Source organism: Bufo bufo, chromosome 4 (assembly GCF_905171765.1).
Source record: "Bufo bufo chromosome 4, aBufBuf1.1, whole genome shotgun sequence".
Taxonomy (NCBI): Eukaryota; Metazoa; Chordata; class Amphibia; order Anura; family Bufonidae; genus Bufo; species Bufo bufo.
In genome coordinates, this window is record NC_053392.1 from 626,651,483 (window position 1) to 626,677,387 (window position 25,905).

Sequence of the window (25,905 nt, forward strand, 5' to 3'; positions counted from 1 at the left end):
GGAGTGCTGCTAAGATACAATCGTTTAAGGATTTTCCGGATGACATACCATTATGGGATAATCCCATGTTCGCCCACTTAAGAGAACTGGAGGGGGCTAATTTGTGGAAGACCCAAGGCATCAACAAATTGAGTGATTTATATGCTGGGGGCAGTCTATGCTCCTTCTTGCAATTGCAGGAAAAGTTTGAATTACCCCAAAACCTTTTCTTTAGATATCTACAACTGAGACATGCGTTGACAGCGCAATTTGGGGCAGGTGGCCGGAAAATTTCAAAATATCCCTTGATAGGAGTTCTACGGTCACAGGGTCCGAAAGGCATCATTTCTGTGCTATATACGCATCTGCTTAACAATGCTGATGAATCCTCTTGCTGTTGAAGGGAAATTGAGACATTCCATTCCTTCACTATCAGCTGATGATTGGAATGAAGCATTGATGACTCCAACAAGGGTTTCTCCATCAATTAATAATCGGATGATCCAGCTGTTTATATTGCACAGAAGTTATCTCACGCCTATCAGGCTACATAAAATGGGTAGATTGACACATAGTAGATGTCATAGATGCCATCAGGATGGGGCTGTCACGGAACCATGAACCAGACGTACAACAAGAGATAAGTGAAAATAGAAGGCTTTATTGAAAATAAAGCTGTAAAGCAAAAGTCCAAACGGATGGTGAAACCGAGCAGAGTCTTTGCGAAGCCAGAGGTCAGGAACCAGAAGGGTAGTCAGACGAAGCCAGGATCAGGAACCAGCAGGGTAGTCAGACGAAGCCAGGATCAGGAACCAGCAGGGTAGTCAGACGAAGGCAGGATCAGGAACCAGCAGGGTAGTCAGACGAAGCCAGGATCAGGAACCAGCAGGGTAGTCAGACGAAGCCAGGATCAGGAACCAGAAGCAGCAGCAGTCTTAGAAGCATGTGAACACAAGAGGACCAAGCAAGGAACTAAAGCCACAGACCTCCTATATATATGAGCTAGGCATCCAGCTCCTCCCAGGGGAAGGAGGAGCCGCAGGGTGGAAGGCTACAAGAAACCCAGGACCCAAGATGGCCGCCAGCACATGTCAAACGAAGGAGAGCAGCAAGCAGGTAAGACCATGACAGTACCTCCCCCTCAAGGGCCCCTCCTCCGCGGAGCACAAAACGGTTTCTGAGGGAAGCGTGCGTGGAAGGCTCGGAGCAAGGCAGGAGCATGGACATCTGCGGAGGGAACCCAGGAACGCTCCTCTGGACCATAACCACGCCAATGGACCAAAAACTGCAACCGACCGCGGACCAGGCGTGAGTCCAGGATATTGCTCACCTCATATTCCTCACGATTGCCCACTTGGACCGGACGAGGCCGAGGAACCGAGGAAGTGAAACGATTACACACCAGTGGCTTCAACAGGGAGACATGAAACACGTTGGAGATCCGCATGCCAGGAGGAAGCGCAAGGGCATAGGCTACCGGGTTTACCCTGCGAAGCACTCGGAAGGGACCAACAAAGCGAGGCGCCAGCTTGGGAGTGGGCACTCGAAGGTTGAGGTTGCGGGTGGACAACCATACACGGTCTCCGACCTGGTAGGAAGGAGCAGGCGCACGTCTGCGATCAGCCTGGAATCTCTGGCGCTGCGCAGAGACCTCAAGGGACTTCTGGATCTGTACCCAAGAAGCACGTAGGACGGAAAGGTGATCCTCCACAGCCGGAATATCCTGGGGAGAGAATACCTCCGGTAACACGGCAGGTTGGAACCCATAATTGGCCATGAAGGGAGACGTCCCAGAGGAAGAGTTCACCGCCGTGTTCCTGGCAAACTCAGCCCAAGGCAGGAGGTCAACCCAATTGTCTTGGTGATCGGAGACATAGCAACGAAGGAATTGCTCCAAGGCCTGATTGGATCGTTCTGCGGCCCCATTGGACTGAGGGTGGTAGGCCGAGGAGAAGGAGAGATGAATCCCCAACTGGGAGCAAAAGGCGCGCCAGAACCTGGACACAAACTGACTCCCCCGATCCGACACAATCTCCTTAGGCAAACCGTGCAACCGGAAGACCTCCCTGGCAAAAATCGTGGCCAACTCTTGTGCAGAGGGTAACTTCTTGAGAGGAACACAGTGGCACATTTTGGAAAACCGATCCACAATCATGAGAATGACCGTATGGCCTCGGGATGCAGGGAGGTCCACAATGAAATCCATCCCCAGGTGTGACCATGGGCGCTCCCCGGTGGCTATGGGTTGCAGAAGGCCCAACGGAAGGTGCCGAGGGGACTTACTCTGGGCACAACGGAGCATGCCGCTACATATGCGGCGATGTCGGAACGTAGGGAAGGCCACCAGAACAGACGTGAAACAGCCCAGGACAGCTGATTCTTTCCAGGATGCCCCGCGGTCTTGGAGTTATGGTAGGTTCGCAACAACCGAGTGCGCAACTCCTCAGGCACAAAACATCTGCCGTTGGGTCTCCCAGAGGGAGCACCAGATTGAGCCGCCAAAATCTGCTCACCCAGGGGAGAGGTCAGGCTGGTGCGAATGGCGGCCAGGATCTGATTCGGAGGTATGACCGAAGTCGGAATCGACTCCTCCCTGGACAGCTCGGAGTACTGCCGTGATAAGGCATCCGCCCTGATGTTCTTGGAACCGGGTAGGTAGGAGACCACGTAATTAAAACGTGACAAGAACAGAGCCCATCTGGCCTGACGTGGTGTCAATCTCTTGGCCTCAGAAAGGTAGGTCAGATTCTTGTGGTCCGTCAGGATGAGAACCGGAACCACCGAACCCTCGAGCAAGTGCCTCCATTCTTTAAGGGCCTGCACGATGGCCAATAACTCCCTGTCACCAATCTGATAGTTGCACTCCGCGGAAGACAGTTTCCGGGAGTAAAACCCACAAGGAAGCAGAGGACCCTCTGGTGTTCTACGCTGAGACAGAAGGGCGCCTACTCCCGTCTCAGACGCGTCCACCTCGAGGACAAAGGGCAACCCAGGGTTGGGATGCGACAGAATCGGAGCCGACACAAAGGCGGACTTTAGGGCCTCAAAAGCTCGGATGGCCTCGAGCGGCCAGACCTGGGAATTACTGCCCTTCCTGGTCAGATCCGTGAGAGGCTTGGCCAGCATGGAAAAGTCCCTGATGAACTTCCGATAATAATTGGCGAAGCCCAAAAAGCGCTGCAGGGAACGAAGACCACTGGGCTGGGGCCACTGTAAGACAGCCGAAACCTTCTCAGGATCCATGGAAAACCCCTCAGCGGAAATGATGTAACCTAAGAAGGTTACCTGGGATCGGTGAAATTCGCATTTCTCAAGCTTACCGAACAGCTTGTTCTCTCGTAACCGTTGCAACACTCGTCTGACATCCAGAATGTGGGCCTCCATGGATTCAGAATATACCAAGATGTCATCCAAATAGACTACCACACACTGCTGCAACAGGTCACGGAAAACATCGTTGATGAATTCCTGAAAGACTGCGGGCGCATTGCACAACCCAAAGGGCATAACCAAGGATTCGTAATGACCGGTCCTGGTGTTAAACGCGGTCTTCCACTCATCGCCCGCCTTGATCCTTACCAGGTTATATGCCGCCCTCAGGTCGAGTTTGGTAAAGACCGTGGCCCCTTTAAGGCGATCGAACAGCTCGGAAATCAAGGGTATCGGGTAAGCGTTCTTGATCGTGATGCGATTGAGACCCCTGTAATCGATGCAAGGCCTCAACTCACCGCCCTTCTTTTTCACAAAGAAAAATCCAGCCCCTGCCGGGGACGAAGATTTGCGAATGTGTCCGCGTGAAAGCGCCTCCCTCACGTACTCCTCCATGGCCTCATTCTCCGCTACCGACAGTGGATAGACTTTGCCACGAGGAGGAACGGCACCAGATTGTAACTCTATGGCACAATCGTATGGGCGGTGCGGAGGTAGGGCAACCGCGCGCACCTTATCGAATACATCCCGGTACTCCTCGTATTCAGGAGGCAACAGAGAGTCCGAGGAAGTACACAGCAACTTGACAGACCCATGGATGCAACTAGCCCCACACTGCGGTGACCACGAGAGGATCTCGACCGATCTCCAATCGAAAGTCGGATTATGCTTCTGGAGCCAGGGGTACCCCAAGACCACCGAGTAGTGTGGAGACGAAATAACCTGGAGGCAGACCGACTCTCTGTGAACGGCACCAATGGCTATCCCCACTGGAAGGGTCTCATGAGTCACGTGTGGCGGCAGAAGGGGTCTGCCGTCTATCGCCTCAAGAGCCAGTGGGGAACCTCGAGCCTGCAGAGGAATGGAATTGGCGGCAGCGAACACACTATCAATGAACAAACCACCAGCACCAGAGTCCACCAACGCCTGGGTCGTCACCGAGCCCCCGACCCAGGAGAGGACAACAGTGATCAGTGGTTTGTCAACATGGGAAACCGGGGACGAGGAGACTCCACCCAAGATCTGCCCCCGACAGGATCTCAGGGTACGAGCGTTTCCCGGACGTTTCGGACATGCCAACCGAAAATGCCCACCGAGACCACAGTACATGCATCGGCCCTCGCGTCTCCGGAGTGCCCTCTCCCCCTCGGACAGGCGAGCAAACCCCAGCTGCATGGGTTCACCCCCAGACAAGTCATCCCCAGGAGGCGTGGGAGGAGAGGGAGGCACGGGTGGGACAGCAAACGTAGGCACCAATCTGTTAGAAGACCTCCGCAGGTTCTCCTTAAAGGAAGGTCTCTCCCTGAGTCTGGTGTCAATCAAAATCAGGAAAGAAATAAGAGACTCGAGCTCAACTGGTAGGTCCTTAGCTGCAACCTCATCCTTCAAGGCATCCGAGAGACCATGAGAGAAAGCAGCGACCAGAGCCTCATTATTCCAGCCCACCTCTGCTGCCAGGGTACGAAACTCAATGGCGTATTCAGCTACGGATCGTGAACCCTGTCTGATGGACATAAGGAGCTTCGCAGCAGAGGCAGCACGAGCCGGCACATCGAATACCTTCCGAAGAGAAGCAACAAAACCGGAAAACTCGGCAACCACCGGATTTTGTTCTCCCATAAAGGGCTGGCCCAGGCCAAGGCCTTGTCCGAGAGCAGCGAGATCAAGAAGCCCACCTTTGATCTCTCAGTAGGAAAGGCATGTGGCAGCAACTCGAAATAAATGCCCACCTGGTTAAGGAAACCTCGGCACTGAGTTGGCTCTCCCCCAAAGCGCTGTGGAAGAGGGGCAGAACCGGTCATACCCCGAAACACCGCAGGCGCAACAACAGGTGTCGGGGTAGACTCTGGCGCAACAACCGGAGCGGCAGTAGGAGCGAGCCCAGGAGCGACAACCGACCCATCGGCAACGGGAGCGAAATGAGCCGTGCGTTCAAGCAGGGTTTGCAACGCCACAGCGAACCGACCCAACAGGTGATCCTGCTGATCAAGTCTGGCAACCAGCGTGGGTAGCGAGGATGGCCCTGTACCGTCAGAATTCATGGCTTGGTCCTAATGTCACGGAACCATGAACCAGACGTACAACAAGAGATAAGTGAAAATAGAAGGCTTTATTGAAAATAAAGCTGTAAAGCAAAAGTCCAAACGGATGGTGAAACCGAGCAGAGTCTTTGCGAAGCCAGAGGTCAGGAACCAGAAGGGTAGTCAGACGAAGCCAGGATCAGGAACCAGCAGGGTAGTCAGACGAAGCCAGGATCAGGAACCAGCAGGGTAGTCAGACGAAGGCAGGATCAGGAACCAGCAGGGTAGTCAGACGAAGCCAGGATCAGGAACCAGCAGGGTAGTCAGACGAAGCCAGGATCAGGAACCAGAAGCAGCAGCAGTCTTAGAAGCATGTGAACACAAGAGGACCAAGCAAGGAACTAAAGCCACAGACCTCCTATATATATGAGCTAGGCATCCAGCTCCTCCCAGGGGAAGGAGGAGCCGCAGGGTGGAAGGCTACAAGAAACCCAGGACCCAAGATGGCCGCCAGCACATGTCAAACGAAGGAGAGCAGCAAGCAGGTAAGACCATGACAGGGGCCGATTTTTGGCATCTCATGTGGGACTGCACATACTTAAAAAACTTCTGGGAAACAGTAGTGGAAGTGCTATCCACTATGGTCCCAACTGCAGTGCCGTTATGACCAAAAAGTTGTGTTCTCGGCATACTAGATGAGGAGGTCTGGGGGCATCATCACAGGATTTTTCTGAGTGAAACTCTATTCTTTGCTAGGAAAGCTGATATGAGATGGATGGCTGATAGAACGCCTACAATAGGCCAGTGGAAGTCATTGGTTAATCACGCTGTTAGCATGGAAAAAGTTGTTTTTATTCATAGAAAATGCCCACAGAAATTTGACAAAGTATGGGGCGAGTGGTGTGCATCCCCTTTGACATTGCATAATGCATGCATGTACTCTGTAGCCGATGTATGATAATATGAGGACCTTGTGTCCTGAACTAATGTTTCATTATTCATACTGTTTACTGATGCTGACTGAGATGGGAGCTTTCTTCCGGACCTTTTGCAAGACTATCGCACAGCATTATGTTATTAATGTATCCCCTGCGTGGGATTTATCCCTGACTCATTTTGATGTATCATGTCTTTCTTGTTAAACTTCAATAAAACGAGTTAAAAAGAAAAAAACAATATCACATGAACATCATCAAGGATTTTGCAGTTTTTTGTATAGTTGAATATAAGTACAACAACTTGCATAGATATTGGTGTACGCAGACACCCATGGCATTATGGAAGATCAAGATTCATGTGAGCATTACAACATTTAAATGATTGAAGTAATGTAACATTGCGTACAAGAACACATTAACACCCTTCCCCCCCACCCCACCCCAACTTGAGCAGAGAGACATCAGTGTCTGTAGATTTAAGGATAATCATACAATTGGGCATCAAAACAGTTCCACCTAGCTATACTAACTCAGCCGTTCAAACAGTATACCGTGACTATGTGGTTCCTCTGGAGAGGGAGTGTAGGAAAGACATTTGTCCCCGTATACAATCTTGAACTAATGCCTGAGAAGCCAGTTGAGCAGACTCAACCCACCCCTGCCATAAAGATAGCAACTTATTTGGACAGTTTCGTTTAGCATATACTCCCTTTTCTAATCTCACAATTACATTCATCCTATTAACAAATTCTTGTTTTGTTGGGGGGGTCTCTCGTATCCAGTGTTTAGCTATCAGTACCCTAGCTTGGAACAGGAATCTATGAATACATAGAGAGTTCCTGTCTCCCAGTCCCGGAGAGTCCAGTATCCCCAATATACAAACTGTAGGGTCATCGGGTAAACGTATCTGAGTTGCCGTCACTGTAATACTCCTGACATCCTCCCAATAGGATCGCAATCGTGAGCAGTTCCAAATCATATGGAGCAATGTCGCACCCTCTTCCCCACATCTAGGACACTTTGAATCTGCACGCACACCAATTCTGAAAATAAATTGTGGGGTTCTATATACTCGATGTATAAGGTACAATTTTGATAGTCGCTTGGATTCACTAACCGTCAGAGAAGGAGTAAAGGACAGAATATCTGTCCATTGTTCCTGGGACAATGCTCCAAGATCCTTTTCCCATTGGACCTTTTATAGCTGTTTAACCACAGGGAGAGAATCAAAAATCTGTACACCCTTGGGAAATTGTGTCTGAAACGCATGTCTCAATTGCAAATACTGGTAGAAAAATTTGTTGGGTAAGCTAAACTCGTCCTGCAACTGCGTAAAGGATTTAAAGACTCCATCTGATTGAAGTTGTCCCATGAACAATAGACCCCTCCTCTCCCATGGAGAAAAACCTTCCAGACGGAATATCTCAGGCACTTGGGGATTACGCCATAAAGGGGTAACATCACAAAAACCACTGATACCAATCATACTTTTAAATTTAGACCATACTTTGGTCGCTAGGGACAGAGTAGGGAGTGTGGTCGAGCGTGAGAGACTTAGTTCCATCGTGGCAATCGGAGCCCTAGCACATCGCTAATCTCAGTCAGCTACATAACGTTATTTCTCATGACAGAAACCCTTTAAAGGCACAGTTAAAAAGTCGCAAACACATAGTTTGCAAGTTTTTTTATTTTATTTCAATTTCTTTATTGATATACAAAACGAATACACATAAAATATTCAAGCTTAATATAATTAATGCCATTTTACCCCCAACCCCCCCTCCCCTGTGATGCGGGGGGGTTGGGGGTAAAATGGGGGTAAAAGTGAATATTGTGCCAAAGAGGCGTGATGTAAGTGATCCCTTCATCCCCAACCATCCTCTAGTAGTAGCCCAAATTTTCAGTAGTGATTTTGTAGTCTCTTTATGGCCCCGATCTCTATTAATCAGTAGGCCGGATTCCAGAAGCGTAAATATATTATTATGCGAGGAGCTTCTCACTAACCTACTCAAAAATGTACTATTTTGCCATTCATAACACATCCATAGCTGAGCAGCAATAAAATAACCTTTGAAACAAGGGAGGTTTAAACCCCCCTGTTCCAAAGGTTTATACAAGTATTCTAATTTGAGTCTCACACGTTTTCTTCCCCAAACTAGATCATTTATTATTCTTTCCATAAGTTTAAAATATTTATCCTCTATCCAGGTAGGTATATTCCTAAGAACATAGAGGATTTGAGGTAGAATCACCATCTTGACCAGTGAAAGTCGATCTGCCCTAGATAAAGAAAGTCTCAGCCAAGTCCCTATTATTGCCCTAATTTTCGTTATCAATGGGATCAAATTGAGTTGTACACAATTTTCAACCTTGGGAGATATCATCATACCCAAGTATTGAAAAGTGTCAGCAACTTTTTAAACGCCACTTTTCAGAAACAAGGGAAATGATAAATCTCCCCCTCTATTCATTCTGTTCATGGCTTTAGGTACTTTCACACTAGCGTTGTTGGATTCCGGCAGGCAGTTCCGTTGCCGGAAATGCCTGCAGGATCCGTCAAACTGCAACAAATTTATGTTCATTTTCGCTTGTTTTCCGACTCAAATGAAGCCAGAAATCTACGGCAGCTCTGAGCTGTCATAGATTTCTGTTTAGGTGCATGGACTGCCATAGGAGGGGGGCTGTTGAGCGGGGGACAGATCTTTGTTGCACAAGAGCTCTGATGAATAAATTTGTACAAATCGATCTGCTCACATAGAGAGGAGCATCCTTTGTATCATCACACGACTAAGCCTACTTTCACAGCGTTAGCAGGGTCCGGCAGGCTGTTCCCCTGCCGGATCCGTGCTAATGCTAGCCCACGAGTGCCGCCAGAAGTCCACTTCGGCCCCATTCACTGATGCCCAGCACGCTGTGTTTTTCGTCCACCCACCTCTCAGCATGTTTGCCGTGCTGTAACCGCATCTCCAACCTCTCCCCATTAAAGTGAATGGGGCCAGAGCAGACTTCCGGCGGCACTCGTGGGCTACCGTTAGCAAGGATCACTGTATACAGTGTACAGGGGGTCACGGATCTCTATATGCAGTGGTGGGGGTCACATATCACCATATACATACAGAGTGCAGGAAGGAGAGGGCACACAGTTATAGATGGTGAGATCAGTGACTACTGCTAATATCACTGATAGGGTGGCCACTGGCTTCACCCAAGAAAGCTGGACCTCACCAACCACGCCCCCAAACAGATATCCATGCCCATCTACATTAAGCCACGCCCCTGCCTCATGGAAATCCGCCTCTGTGCCAGGATCTCGTACATACAAATAACTGCCGTACAACTGTGCCCATAGCCCACCCCGGCCGGACCGGACCCTCCATGCCAAGTAGAAAAGTTTACACTGTTTTCTCGTCACAGATTGTACTTCATGACAGTGGTAAATTTGAGTGAAAATATTTAATTTTTTATTTATAAAAAAAACACCAAATTTACCAAAAATGTGGAAAAATTTGCAATTTTCAAAATGTCAATTTCTCTACTTTTAAAACAGAAAGTGATCCCTCCTAAAATAGCTATTACTTTAAATTTCCCATATGTCTACTTTATATTTGGATCATTTTGAAAATGACCTTTTCTTTTTTTGGGACGTTAGAAGGCTTAGAAGTTTAGAAGCAAAACCCACTTTTTCAAGGTATTCAAAACGAATTTTACAAACTTTGTTAACCCTTTAGGTGTTCCGCAAGAATTAACGGAAAATATAGATGAAATTTCAGAATTTCCAATCTTTTGGGCAGATCTTCCATTTTAATCAATTTTTTTCTGTTAACAGCCAAACAAAACTCAATATTTATTGCCCTGAATCTGTAGTTTACAGAAACACCCCATATGTAGTCGTAAACTGCTGTACGGGCACACGGCTGGGCGCAGAAGGAAAGGAACGCCATATGGTTTTTGGAAGGCAGATTTTACTGGGACAATTTTAAGTTGCCATGTCACATTTGAAGACCCCCTGATGCACCCCTAGAGTAGAAACTCCAAAAAAGTGACCCAATTTTGGAAACTACGGGATAAGGTGGCAGTTTTGTTGGTACAATTTTAGGGTACATATGATTTTTGGTTGCTCTATATTACAATTTTTGTGAGGCAAGGCAATAAAAAATAGCTGTTTTGGCATCATTTTTATTTTTTCTTATTTACAATGTTCATCTGACAGGTTAGATCATGTGGTATTTTTTTAGAGCAGGTTGTTACGGACGCGACAATACCAAATATGACTAATAAAATAATTTTTTAGTGTCTACATATGGTATTCTGAAAACCATTTTTTTTTTTTTTTTGGGCGACTGTCTTATATAGGGGCTAATTTTTTTTCGGTATGAGATGACTATTTGATTGGTATTATTTTGGGGTGCATATGACTTTTTGATTGCTTAGTGTTACACTTTTTGTGATGTAAGTTTTTTTTTTACGGTGTTCATCTGAGAGGTTAGGTCATGTGATATTTTTATACAGCAGTTTCTTACCGACGCGGCGATACCTAATATGTATACTTTTTAAAATGTATTTAAGTTTTACACAATAACAGCACTTTGAAACAAAAAAAAATCATGTTTTAGTGTCTCCATATGCTGAGAGCCATATTTAGTTATTTTTTTAGGCAATTGTCTTAGGTGGGGCTCATATTTTGCGGGATGAGATGACGGTTTGATTGGTATGATTTTGGGTTGCGTATGACTTTTTGATCACTTGCTATTACACTTTTTGTGATGTAAGGTGACAAAAAAAATAGCTTTTTTGACATTGTTTTTATTTTATCTTTTTTACGGTCTTCACCTGATGGTCATGTGGTATTTTTATAGAGCAGGTTGTTACGGACGTGGCGATACCTAATATGTCTATTTTTTTACATTTAACGCAATAAAAGCATTTTTTAAACAAAAAATCATGTTTTAGTGTCTCCATAGTCTGAGAGCCATAGTTTTTTTTATTTTTTGGGCAATTTTCTTAGGTAGGGGCTCATTTTTTGCAGGATTAGATTGGTACTATTTTGGTGGACAAACGCCTTTTTGATCGCTTGGTGTTGCACTTTTAGTGATGTAAGGTGACCAAAATATTTTTTTTGCACAGTTTTTATTTTCTTTTTTTGACGGTGTTCACCTGAGGGGTTAGGTCATATGATATTTTTTTTTAGAGCCAGTGGATACAGATGCGGTGATACCTAATATGTCTACTTTTCCTTCTTACCCTATTTTTTACAATTTTTTTTTTATATTTTGCGAAAACAACGCTTTTAAAAAACGAGATTTTTGTATAACTTACCAGTAAAATCTTTCTCGCTCTTCCTTGGGGGACACAGGAAACCTTGGGTATAGCTTATCTCCATAGGAGGCGTGACACTAAGTGAAAGACTGTTAAGCCCCTCCTCCAGCAGCTATACCCTCAGCCTGGAGAGAGAGACTACCAGTTATGTGCCCAAGTAGTTAAAACAAAGGCAAGGATCAACCAAATTAACACCAACAAGTCAAAACACCCGTCAGGGCAACCAAAACAATGGGTGGGTGCTGTGTCCCCCAAGGAAGAGCGAGAAAGAGATTTTACTGGTAAGTTATACAAAAATCTTGTTTTCTCGCCCAATTCCTTGGGGGACACAGGAAACCTTGGGACGTTCAAAAGCAGTCCAAAAAGAGGGAGGGACCACAACCCAAGATGAATTAAAGCACCATAGGCTTTAAGGCACCGCCGCCTGCAAGACCAGGCGGCCCAAAGCAGCATCCGCCGATGCATAAGTGTTCACCCTGTAGAACTTGGTGAAAGTGTGCAAAGAAGACCAGGTGGAGGCCTTACACAACTGTTCAGCCGAAGCTCGATTTCGCTGAGCCCAGGAAGCCCCGACCGCTCTGGTAGAATGAGCGGTAACACCAAAGGGCGGCTCCCTGCCCTTAGCACGGTAAGCCTCGGCAATAGCCATCTTGATGAAGCGGGCAATAACCACTTTAGATGCCGCCAGCCCCCTGCGCGGACCCTCCGGAACCACAAATAGAGAATCCGAGCGCCGAAAGGGTCTAGTTACATCCAAGTAGATCCTCAGGGCCCTAACAACATCCAGACGGTGAAGATCCCGTTCCCGAGGATGAGACGGGGACGGGCACAGAGAAGGAAGGACAATATCTTCATTCAAGTGAAAAGCGGACACCACCTTCGGAAGGAAATCCGGAACCGGGCGGAGAACCACTTTGTCCTGGTGAAAAACCAAGAGGGGTTCTACACAAGAAAGTGCCGCCAATTCAGACACACGCCGAAGAGACGTGATGGCAACGAGGAAAAAAACTTTGCAAGACAACAAGCGAAGGGAAACCCTACGCAGAGGCTCGAAAGGAGAAGATTGGAGAGCCGTCAGCACAACATTAAGATCCCAAGATGGAACGGAAGCGCGATACGGGGGAGCATAGTGAGCAACCCCCTGAAGAAAGGTCTTAACTGGACCGAGCGGAGCCAGAGGGCGCTGGAAGAGGATCGAAAGCGCTGAGATCTGACCCTTTAGGGTACTGAGACCCAAACCCAAGTCCAGACCAGACTGCAAGAAGGATAAAATCGTGGGGAGAGAAAACCGAAGGGGATGAACATCTAAGGTCTCGCAGAAGTTCAAATAGGCCCGCCAGGTTCGGTAATAAATCCTGGACGATGCCGGTTTACGCGCACGAATCATGGTACGGACCACATCAGCAGAAAACCCCCGCCGCTTTAGGACTGCGGTTTCAATAGCCACGCCGCTAAACGTAGCGACCCTAAAGGCTGGTGGAAGATCGGCCCTTGAGAGAGGAGATCTTCTCTTAGAGGCAGAGGCAAGGGAGCGTCTGCCAGGAGCAGCATAAGGTCGGCGTACCAAGGACGACGAGGCCAATCCGGGGCTATTAGGATCGCAGGCGTGCCCTCCGCCGCGATCTTCCGAAGGACTCGTGGAAGAAGAGGCAGGGGCGGAAAAACATAGAGGAGAGAGAACCCCGTCCAGGGTGTCACGGGGTTCCGAAGGTGCACTCGGTCCCCCATTGCCCGCAGAACTGTTGCTTAGCTTTTGGAATGAGGTTCTGTGTTTGACCTCATTCCCAGGGCGGCTTTACTAGCTGGGTGGCTCCCTGCTCCTAGTCTGCCTTGAGCGCCGAGCTGATCACTCGGTGCTCGACTGGTTGGTCTGTCGGTCATGTGATGCTGGCCACGTCACATGACCCTCACTCCCCACTATAAATACAGGCAGCCTGCTGGCTACAGGTTGCCTGTTAATTTCTAGGCTCCTGGCTATTTGTTGGACTACTGAATATTTACCTGATCCTGTTCCCTGACGATCCTCTGCCTGCTCCTCCTGTACTGCGCATACTTCCTGGTATTGTGACCTCGGCTCCCACCTGACTACTCTCTTAGGACTCCTCTTGTACTTCGCTACTCTCCTAGTATTTGACCCCGGCTTCTCCTGACCATTCTTTGCTTAATCCGTTGTACTGCGTAGCTCTCTTGGTTCTGACCCGGTCCGTTCATGTTCTGTATTTTGTCTTGTCTGTCTTCCCTGCACATATCCTAAGTTAGGGATTGCCGTCCAGTTGTCCCCTGTCATCAGGACTCGTGAGGCAAGTAGGCAGGGCCAGGGGTGAGGGTGGAGCGCAGTGGTCACTACCCTTCCCCCTGTGTGTGTGTGGACGTGACCGTTACAGATTAACAGGCCCAATAACCACTGTATCATGAATCCTCTTACTACCCTGACTGACCATGTCTCTAACTTGACACAGAGGGTGCAGGAGCTAGGAGAGAAACTCCGTTCTTGTGAGTTAGGGCAAGGTTCTTCCACTCCTCTGTCCTCCAGTCCATATTTTGAACCCCAGATCAAGCTCCCAGAACCCTTTTCTGGAGACCGGAAGAGGTTTCTCTCCTTTAAGGAGAATTGCAAACTCTACTTCCGTTTGCGCCCCGTGTCCTCCGGTCCCGAGAGCCAACGCGTGGGGATTATCATTTCTCTACTACAGGGTGATCCCCAGGACTGGGCATTTTCGTTACCTCCTGGGGCCAGTTGTCTAACTTGTGTGGAGGGTTTTTTTCAGGCCCTGGGTACCCTCTATGACGAACCAGACAGGGCCCTGGTAGCCGAGACAGCTCTTAGGGCACTGGTTCAGGGCCATCTCCCTGCGGAGGAGTATTGCACCCAATTCAGACGGTGGTGTGTCCCCTCAGGATGGAATGAACCAGCCCTGAAGAGTCAGTTTAGGTCTGGTCTATCTGATAATTTAAAAGATCTATTGGTCAATTACCAAATTCCTGAGACCTTAGAGGAGATGATGACCCTAGTTGTCCGACTTGACAGACGAGTTAGAGAGAGACGACAAGAACGACAGTTCAGTTCTCAGATGGTGGTCCAGCCAGAGGCCTTTTCCAGGGACAACACTGAGGTCTCCATTGAGGAACCCATGCAGGTTGGCATGACCCGGGGTAATCTTCGTCGCAGACGCGGAGAGTGCTTCTACTGTGAAGATCCTGGCCATTGGATCAACAAGTGTCCTAAGAGGGACCTCTCTGACAAGTCTTCTAAAGCAAGACAACCTAAAGACCAGGTACACCCTGATTTTTCTAAAGGTAAGCTTTTGGTAACCATAACAATTTCTCTGGGGGTTAATAAGTGGCCGGGTAAGGCCTTTATTGACTCTGGTTCAGCGGCCAGCTTTATTGACTTTGAGTTTGCTTGTAAATTGGGTATTCCAATGTTTGCTTTACCTACACCTATCCATGTCATGGCTATTGATGCTACTCCCCTGATTGGTGGTACGGTGAGGTCATGTACCTCTGAAATTTCTCTGTCCGTGGGTGTGTGCCACTCAGAGATGTTCTCTTCTAGTCCTGGAGAACCTACCGGTTGAGGTGGTACTAGGGTTGCCTTGGCTCCGTTTACATAACCCCACAATTGATTGGTCCAAAGGAGAGTTGGTGAAATGGGGACCTAAGTGTGACTCATGCTTGTCCGTGGTCTAGGCTGGGGTTTCAGTAAGGTCTAATACATTACCCTCTGTTATTAAGGAATATTCTGATGTGTTCTCGTCCCTTACTCCAGAGGTTCTACCCCCCCCCCCCCCCCCCCCCATAGACCTTATGATTGCGCTATAGAGCTAATTGAGGGTGCCGAATTTCCTAAAGGTCGAATTTATAATCTTTCAGGGCCCGAACGCAAGGCTATGGAGGATTATATTAAGGAGAGCCTTGCTAAAGGGCATATTAGACCTTCAGTCTCTCCTATGGGAGCAGGGTTTTTCTTTGTTAAAAAGAAGGATGGTGGTCTTAGGCCTTGTATTGATTACCGGAGATTAAATAAAATCACTGTCCAAAATAGATACTCTCTCCCATTGATTCCGGATTTATTTAACCAGGTTTTGGGGGCAACCTGGTTTTCCAAGATTGACCTGAAAGGGGCATACAATCTAATCCGAATCAAGGAGGGAGACGAATGGAAGACAGCGTTCAATACTCCGATAGGACACTTTGAATATCAGGTGATGCCTTTTGGACTCAGCAATGCCCCAGCTGTGTTCCAAAACTTAATGAACGATATTCTTAGGGAGTTCTTAGGTAAATTTATTATTGTCTATCTTGACGACATTTTGATATTCTCTCCTGATTTCGAATCTCATGTGTCCCATGTCAAACAAGTATTAGAGGTGTTGAGGGAGAACCAGCTATCCGCTAAGCAAGAGAAATGTGTCTTTGGTGTACAGGAGATACTGTTTCTAGGGCATGTTTTGACTCCTCACGCCTTTAAGATGGATCCTGGTAAGGTTTTAGCAATTAAGAAATGGGTAAGGCCTTCATCCTTAAAGGCTTTACAACGGTTTTTGGGTTTCGCTAATTACTACCGTAAATTTATCATGAATTTTTCTGTAATTGCTAAGCCATTGACCGACCTTACTAAGAAAGGGGTGGATTTGGAGAATTGGTCTACCAAGGCCATTTCTTCGTTTGAAACATTAAAAAAGGCATTTAGTAGCGCTCCCATTCTGATCCAGCCTGATCAGGAGAGACTCTTTATTGTGGAGGTGGATGCGTCCGAAGACGGCGCAGGAGCAGTCCTTTCACAAGGTCCTGCTAGCCTCACTAACCTGAGACCGTGTGCCTTCTTCTCTAGGAAATTCTCTCCCACGGAGAGAAACTCCATTTTTTGGAGGGGGCAAGGCATCGAGTAACTGTTGTCACTGACCATAAAAACCTAATGTTTCTCGAGTCCGCTAAGAGGTTGAATCCCCGACAAGCCCGATGGGCTCTGTTTTTTACCCGTTTTGATTTCTCCATTACGTTCAGGCCGGGAAGTAAAAATGTGAAGGCAGACGCATTATCTCGGAGCTTCCATGCTTTTCAACCCACTGAGACGCCGCCTGAATCCATCCTACCAGCAAACATCTTCTTAGCGGCTCTAACCCAGGATATCTCGGCTCGCATTAAGGCTGAACAACAGCTGGCACCGGCATCCACCCCAACAGATAAGTTGTTTGTTCCCGTACAATTTCGTCTCCAGCTGTTGGGTGAGTGTCACGATTCTGCCTTTTGTGGACATCCGGGTATTGAGGGCACTAAGGATCTGGTTTCTAGATCTTATTGGTGGCCCACTCTGACCAGGGATGTCAAGTCCTACGTGTCAGCCTGTGAGGTTTGTGCCAGGTCTAAGACACCTAGGACTCGCCCTGCTGGTAACCTACGACCCCTACCCATTCCCAGTAGACCCTGGTCCCATATCTCGATGGACTTTATAACTGACCTACCGCTGGCGGAGGGTAAGACTCTGGTTTGGGTAGTGGTCGATAGGTTTAGCAAGATGGTTCATTTCATTCCCCTGTCTAAACTTCCGAATGCTAAAACCCTGGCGTCTATTTTTGTGAGAGAGGTTGTTCGTTTACATGGCATCCCGGAAAATATTGTTTCGGACAGGGGTGTGCAGTTTGTGTCCAAATTCTGGAGGGCCTTCTGTCAAAGATGTAAAATTTCATTGTCTTTTTCTTCCGCCTACCATCCTGAGAGTAATGGGCAGACTGAACGCCTTAATCAGTCTGTGGAACAATTCCTGAGGTTGTATGTTGCTGATGACCAGCAATTATGGGTCAAATTCCTTCCGTTGGCTGAATTTGCTCTGAATAACCGTGTCAATTCTTCTGCTGGGGTCTCCCCTTTCTTTTGTAACCATGGTTTTCATCCCCGTTTTCATTCTGGGTCGTCCGTCTCCTCCTCTAACCCTGAAGCTGATAAACTCTCCTCCGAACTGCGCACAGTTTGGGCCCGGGTTCAATCGAACCTAGAAAAGGCTCAAAGTTCTCAAAAACTCAAGGCCGATAGGAGACGTTCAAGGGGGGTGAACTTTCAGGTTGGGGATAAAGTATGGTTGTCCTCCAAGAATCTATCTCTCAAGGTAGCTTCTAGAAAATTTGCTCCTCGTTTTATTGGTCCATATAAGATCACGGAGGTGATTAACCCGGTATCATTTAGGTTGGAGCTGCCCGAGTCATTCCACATTCATAATGTGTTCCATAAATCTCTACTTAAAAAATATTTTGAACCGGTAGTACCATCGAAAGCCTCGCCTCCGCCGGTTCTTGTTAATGATGCTGTCGAGTATGTCGTGTCTAAAATAGTGGATGTCAGGAAGGTGCGTAACTCCTTGCAGTATCTGAATCACTGGAAGGGGTATGGACCTGAAGAGAGATCTTGGGTACCTGCCAGGGAGGTTCATGCTCCTAGACTGGTTCGTAAATTTCATTTAGAACACCCTGAAAAGCCATCGCCTGAAGTCTTGGGTCCGGTGGCCCCTCGTAAAAGGGGGGGTACTGTCACGGGGTTCCGAAGGTGCACTCGGTCCCCCATTGCCCGCAGAACTGTTGCTTAGCTTTTGGAATGAGGTTCTGTGTTTGACCTCATTCCCAGGGCGGCTTTACTAGCTGGGTGGCTCCCTGCTCCTAGTCTGCCTTGAGCGCCCAGCTGATCACTCGGTGCTCGACTGGTTGGTCTGTCGGTCATGTGATGCTGGCCACGTCACATGACCCTCACTCCCCACTATAAATACAGGCAGCCTGCTGGCTACAGGTTGCCTGTTAATTTCTAGGCTCCTGGCTATTTGTTGGACTACTGAATATTTACCTGATCCTGTTCCCTGACGATCCTCTGCCTGCTCCTCCTGTACTGCGCATACTTCCTGGTATTGTGACCTCGGCTCCCACCTGACTACTCTCTTAGGACTCCTCTTGTACTTCGCTACTCTCCTGGTATTTGACCCCGGCTTCTCCTGACCATTCTTTGCTTAATCCGTTGTACTGCGTAGCTCTCTTGGCTCTGACCCGGTCCGTTCATGTTCCGTATTTTGTCTTGTCTGTCTTCCCTGCACATATCCTAAGTTAGGGATTGCCGTCCAGTTGTCCCCTGTCATCAGGACTCGTGAGGCAAGTAGGCAGGGCCAGGGGTGAGGGTGGAGCGCAGTGGTCACTACCCTTCCCCCTGTGTGTGTGTGGACGTGACCGTTACACAGGGAAGGATGAGCGCGTCCGCGCCGTAAACGTCCGGATCCTTGGCTCTGGCCATGAAGGTGGGAAGCTTGTGGTTGAATCTGGAGGCCATGAGATCCACGTCCGGACGACCCCAACGGAGGCAAAGAGACTCGAAGACGTCGGTGTGCAGAGACCACTCGCCCGGGTCGATCGTCGTCCGGCTGAGGAAATCCGCCGCCCAATTGTCCACCCCCGGGATGTAAATGGCCGAAAGGGCTGGAACATGAACTTCCGCCCAGCGAAGGATTAGAGACACCTCCCTCATCGCCGCCGCGCTGTGAGTGCCCCCCTGATGATTTATGTATGCCACAGCCGTGGCATTGTCCGATTGGACACGAACAGGGTGACCCTGAAGCAGCGAAGTCCAATGCCGGAGTGAGAGGAGAACCGCCCTCAGCTCCAGAACGTTGATCGGCAGTTTGGACTCCGATGGAGACCAAGTGCCTTGTACGGACCGAGGAGGAAACACCCCCCCCCCCAACCCCGCAGACTGGCATCGGTGGTAATCACCAACCAAGTTATCGGCAAAAAGGACTTCCCCTGGAGAGGGGTCCGCAACCACCAGAGGAGAGAGGAGCAAACCTGGGGGGGAAGGGGAAAATGCCGATCCAGACTCTCCTGGGACTTGTCCCAGGCGGACAGAATGGCAGTCTGAAAGGTGCGGGAGTGATACTGCGCGTAGGGGATTGCTTTGAAACAGGACACCATCTGTCCCAAGACCCGCATGCTGAACCGGAAAGAAGGATGGCGGTGGGTCAGAAGGCTCCGAACCGACCGATGAAGGAGCTGGGGCTTTTCGGACGGAAGCCGAACCTCCACTGCATCTGTATCCAGCAGCATCCCCAGAAAGATCAGTTGCTTGGATGGAACAAGAGAGGATTTGGGAAGATTGATAATCCAACCGAACCGGCGTAAGGTTTGTAGCGAGAGGTCCACACTGGCAGATGTCAGTGACAGAGAGGGTGCCTTGATAAGGAGATCGTCCAAATATGGAAGAAGAAAAACTCCCCTGGAACGAAGTAAGGCGAGGACAGGGGCAAGGACCTTTGTGAAAACGCGAGGGGCCGTCGCCAGCCCGAAGGGGAGGGCAACGAACTGGTAGTGGTCGGACCCCACTGCAAAGCGCAGAAAGCACTGATGACACCGAGCGATCGGAATATGAAGGTAGGCGTCCTGGATGTCGATAGAGGCCAGGAACTCCCCTTTTTCCAGAGAGGTCACCACCGACCTGAGAGACTCCATCCGGAATCGCTGAAGACGAAGGAAACGGTTTAACCGTTTTAGATCCAGAATGGGACGAACCGAGCCTTCTTTTTTGGGGACCACAAAAAGGTTCGAATAGACCCCCTTGAATCTTTCTTCCATAGGAACCGGAGCGATGACCCCTTTGTCCAGAAGGGTGCGAGTGGCAGTAAAGAAATCGGCCGCCCCTTGGGGATCCCGGGGAACCCGGGAGCGAAAGAACCGAACTGGGGGGAGGGACGCAAACTCGAGTTTGTACCCGGAAGACACAACCTCGAGAGCCCAGGCGTCGGAGACGTGCGCCTGCCAGAAGTCCCTGAACAGGAGGAGACTTCCCCCCACCCAGGTGGGTGGGGGCGCACCTTCAGGTAGGGTTCTGCTTGGTCGCGGGAGGGCGAGCAGGCTGTGACTTGCGCCAGGAGGGCTGGGTCCGAAAAAAAGGTTTCTTACGTCTGTCTTGGACAGGGTTAGTGGATGGACCTGAAGTGGTGCGAGGTGCGGGAGGCCTGCGGGAAGACCTGAAGCGAGAAAAGGTGGGACGGTCTCGAGTGGTGCTCCTAGTCCTGGATTGGGGAAGATGTGTACTCTTCCCCCCCGTGGCTTCGGAGATGATTTCATCCAAGCGGGTCCCGAACAATCGAGAACCAGTGAAGGGAAGGCCAGTAAGAGACCGCTTTGACGTGGCGTCTGCCGTCCAAACCTTTAACCAAAGCTCCCTCCTAGCCGAAACGGCCAGGGCAGACGAATGGGCTATGAGAGCCCCCGCATCCAGGGATGCCTCACAGACAAATTTGCCGGCTTGAACAATAAGTTGGGCTAGAGCACGGAGGTCCTGAATAGGGACGTCGGATTCAAGCTCCTGATCCAGCTGAGACGCCCACTCTGAAACCGCTTTCCCAGCCCAAGCGGAGGCAAAGACCGGCCTGAGGGCGGAACCGGAGGCTGCAAAGATACCTTTTGTAATGGCCTCTATACGGCGATCCTCAGTGGATTGTAAGGAAGAACCATCTGCAACGGGAATAGCCGTGCTTTTGGACAAACGGGCTACAGGGGGGTCGACTTTAGGTGGTGACGCCCAGTTTGTAATGCAATCCGCCGGGAATGGATAACAGATATCCAACTTCTTAGGCGGGGTAAAACGGGCATCAGGACAGGCCCAGGCCTTAGAAACCACCGACGAGAAGTCAGCGTGGAGGGGAAAAACCGCAGACGACTGTTTCTGGCGAAAAAAGGAAACACTGTTTTTTTCAGAATTGGGAGGATCATCGTGAATCTTAAAGGTATCACGGATATTGTTAATAAGATGGCCCACGGCAGAAGCCAGCTTTGAAGGCAAGGCCGAGTCCATATCCCAATCTGAATCGACTAGTTCCCCTTCAGAGGGCATATCCTGTAATGAGGAAGGGCCCGACTGAGAGCGCACCCTGGGGGTGTAATGACCGACGACACGCACAGGGAGGAAAACAGGGAAAGCCCTGCCCAAGGGAGAGGGAAAGGTGGTGACCCCTAACTCACCTTGCGGCTGGCACCTGACTGCCCTGACGTCCCTAGACGGCTTCCTCACCCGTGCGGCGATCGCGTGCCTAAACCCTGGCTTTCCCTAATATGAGCCCTGGATAGTGAACAGGCCGGTGGGATCGCTAGTCCACACCACTATCACTAAGAGGGAAACACCAGGGAGAGGACAGACAAAACATACAAACACATACACCCAGGTGGGCGACCACAATAAACCAAAAAGGTCCAACAGGGATCTGGAGGGTAGCGTACTGGACCAACTACCAGCGAACGCAGCAACACAGCTCCAGAAGGTCAGAATAGATGTCCAGGCAGGAAGCTCTATCTCTGGCAACCAGAGAAGTGTGAGAGAGAAATATAAGGAGGTCTGGGAGTGCTGGACAAGGAACAGCTGAGGAGAAGGAGCTACGGATCCCTGAGTGAGCCAAAAGGGTTTGCTAAGCAAACCCAGAAAGCTACCAAAAGGAAAACAGCCCTATCTTAAATAGAGCGTGCAGCCAACCGCTGCGACTTCCTGACCCCGGGTATAACGGAGTCAGGCGTGGTCCTCGACACCCTCGTGACAGTACCCCCCTCTCTACGAGGGGCCTCCGGACACTCAGGACCAGGTCTCCCAGGATGAGAGGCATGAAAAACCCGAACTAACCTGTCGGCGTTTACCTCAGACGCAGGAACCCACATTCTTTCCTCGGGACCGTAACCTCTCCAATGCACCAGATATTGAAGAGAGCGGCGGACCCGACGAGAATTAACAATTTTGGATATCTGAAATTCTAGGTTACCATCCACGACAACAGGAGGGGGTGGCAGCGGTGATGGTTCTAGAGGTGGAACATATTTTTTGAGTAACGACTTATGAAAAACATTATGAATTTTAAAAGTCTGAGGTAACTCCAGGCGAAAAGCCACGGGGTTGATGATGGCTACAATTTTGTAAGGGCCAATAAACCTAGGACCCAGTTTCCAAGAGGGAACCTTCAATTTAATATTCCTAGTAGACAACCACACATAGTCATTCACTCCTAGGTCCGGACCTGGCGACCGTCTCTTATCAGCCATGCATTTGTATTTACCTCCCATATTTTTCAAGTTAGCTTGCACCTTCTGCCATACCGATGAAAGAGATGACGAAAACCGTTCCTCTTCGGGAACCCCAGAAGACCCCCCCTCTTTGAAAGTACAGAATTGGGGATGAAAACCATATGCACCAAGAAATGGTGACTTGCCAGTGGATTCCTGACGACGATTATTTATGGCAAACTCAGCTAACGGTAAATATGATGACCACAACTCTTGGTTTTCAGACACAAAACATCTTAGATATGTCTCAAGGTTTTGGTTGGTACGCTCAGTCTGTCCATTCGACTGAGGATGGAAAGCAGAGGAAAAGGACAAGTGTACCCCCAAACGAGAACAAAAAGCTTTCCAAAATTCAGAAATAAACTGGGTACCCCGATCCGAAACAACATCGGAGGGGACCCCGTGAAGCTTCACGATTTCACTGACGAATACCTGAGCAAGAGTCTTAGCATTAGGTAGTGCGGGTAACGCAATGAAGTGTACCATTTTGCTAAACCTGTCCACTACTACCAAAATAACTGTTTTACCCGCAGACAAAAGGTAAGTCAGTGATAAAATCCATTGACAGATGTGTCCACGGTCTATTGGGAATGACGAGTGGTAATAGAGACCCTGCAGGACGTGTATGTGAAACTTTTGCGCGCGCACAGGTAGAACAAGAAGACACAAAATCCAATACATCCTGACGCAACCTTGGCCACCAAAAACGACGAGACAATAGTTCCAAGGTTGCTTTACTACCCGGGTGCCCAGCAAGTGCCGAATTATGATGTTCCTTTAATAATTTGAAACGTAAGTTCAACGGTACAAACAATTTCTCTGAGGGGCAAGAGACCGGGGCGTCCCCCTGGGCCTCTAACACCTTCCCCTCCAAAACAGAGTGTACCGCAGAAACAACCACTCCTCTTTGAAGAATGGGTACCGGATCACTCACATTACCCCCTCCAGGGAAACAACGAGATAGTGCATCAGCCTTGGTGTTCTTTGCCCCAGGACGATAGGTAATCACAAAGTTAAACCTGGTAAAAAATAGCGACCACCTAGCCTGTCTAGGGGTGAGACGCTTAGCTGATTCGAGGTACAGAAGATTTTTGTGGTCCGTAATTACAGTGACGGGGTGGACTGCCCCCTCCAAGAAATGACGCCACTCCTCAAACGCAAGTTTAATAGCTAATAGTTCCCTATTGCCAATGTCGTAGTTCTTTTCTGCTGCAGATAGTTTTTTAGAAAAGAAAGCACAAGGACGCCATTTGCCAGGAGACGGACCCTGAGACAGCACCGCCCCCACTCCCACCTCTGACGCATCGACTTCAACAATAAAAGGCTGAGAGACATCAGGTTGGACCAGTACAGGTGCTGAGGTAAACCTCTCTTTTAGAGAGGAAAAAGCAACTTTAGCGGCGTCAGACCATTTAGAAAAATCAGTCCCCTTCCTAGTCATGTCAGTAAGCGGTTTTACAATAAGTGAATAATTTTTAATGAATTTCCTATAGAAATTCGCGAAGCCCAAGAACCGTTGTAGTGCTTTGAGGTTCTCAGGAAGATCCCAATCTAAAATTGCCTGGACCTTCCTAGGATCCATACGGAAACCTGACGCAGATAAAAAATAACCCAGGAATTGTATCTCCGGAATGGCGAAGACACATTTTTCAATTTTAGCATATAATTCATTCGTCCGTAGGACCTGCAGTACTTGTCTGACATGCACCTCATGTGTTTTCAGATCGGACGAATAAATTAAAATATCATCTAGGTATATTACCACAAACCTGCCGATTAGATGACTAAAAATGTCATTAACGAAATGTTGAAAGACGGCAGGAGCATTGGTCAGACCGAAAGGCATAACTAGATTTTCATAATGCCCCTCAGGGGTGTTAAACGCTGTCTTCCACTCATCCCCCTCCTTAATACGAATCAGATTGTAGGCACCCCTAAGATCAAGTTTGGAGAACCACCTAGCACCCGCAATCTGATTAAACAGGTCAGGAATGAGAGGAAGAGGGTATGGGTCTCGGATGGTTATCTGATTTAATTCGCGAAAATCTAAGCAAGGACGCAGGCCCCCATCTTTCTTTTTAACGAAGAAAAACCCTGCAGCCACGGGTGAAGAAGAGGGTCTGATGTGTCCCTTAGCCAAGCTCTCGGAGATATAATCTTTCATGGCTTGTCTCTCTGGACCCGAAAGATTATATAACCTGGTCTTGGGTAATTTTGCGCCGGGAATAAGGTTAACCGGGCAATCATAAGGACGATGAGGTGGTAACTTCTGACAACCCTTTTCAGAAAAAACATCCTCAAAGTCCGAAATAAATGTAGGTAGGGTAGTTATGGAGGCGACTAAGCAATTGCTATTTAAGCAATTTTCTCTGCACTGCTCACTCCACTCCAATATCTCCCTGGCCTGCCAATCCACCACTGGATTGTGCGCTACCAACCAGGGAAGACCCAGCACTACCGGAGTGGGAAGCCCCTCCAGAACATAACCTGAAAGCATCTCGTTATGGTGGTCCCCTACCCGAAGGTGTAAATTATGAACCATGTGCGTGAGGTTTCTCTGAGACAGGGGAGCAGAATCAATAGCGAATATGGGAATGGGTCTCTGTAAAGTACAGAGAGACAAACCCAAAGTGCGGGCAAAATGGGCATCTATCAAATTTACCCTTGCTCCACTGTCTAGAAAGAAAGAAATAGTCTCCGTCTTATCACCAAAAATAATAACCGCTGGCAACACAAATTGCGATGTACGTATGGAGGAAACGTATACCCCCCGGCTGACATCCTCCACACAGCCTGGGGTTAGTAGTTTTTCCGACGGTCTTTTGTTTCTGAGGAAAGAAGGACAGACATTAATGAAATGACCCCTCTCCCCACAAAAAAAACAAACCCCACGCCTACGGCGAGCCTCAGGAGGACGGACCTGACGAGTAGTTCCTCCTAGCTGCATAGGCTCGTCTAAGTCCGTACAGACTAACTGCTGCTTGGGAGGGGTTACCAATTGCTCTGGTTTTTTCAACCTGACCCTAAGGCGTCTATCTATTCGGATAGAAAGGGACATAACCGCATCAAGGGAAAAGGGGGTCTCATATAATGCAAGCGCATCCTTAACCCTTTCGGATAACCCAGAGCAGAACTGACTCCTGAGAG

At 48.8% G+C, this 25,905-nt stretch overlaps 1 protein-coding gene across 1 annotated transcript in view; it reads right to left on the reverse strand.

Moving 5' to 3' along the window:
- The window catches only part of DNAH8 (dynein axonemal heavy chain 8), a 622,089-nt gene that overhangs the window by 589,549 nt on the left and 6,635 nt on the right, over positions 1–25,905 (reverse strand). The gene's annotated exons all lie outside the window — the stretch shown is intronic.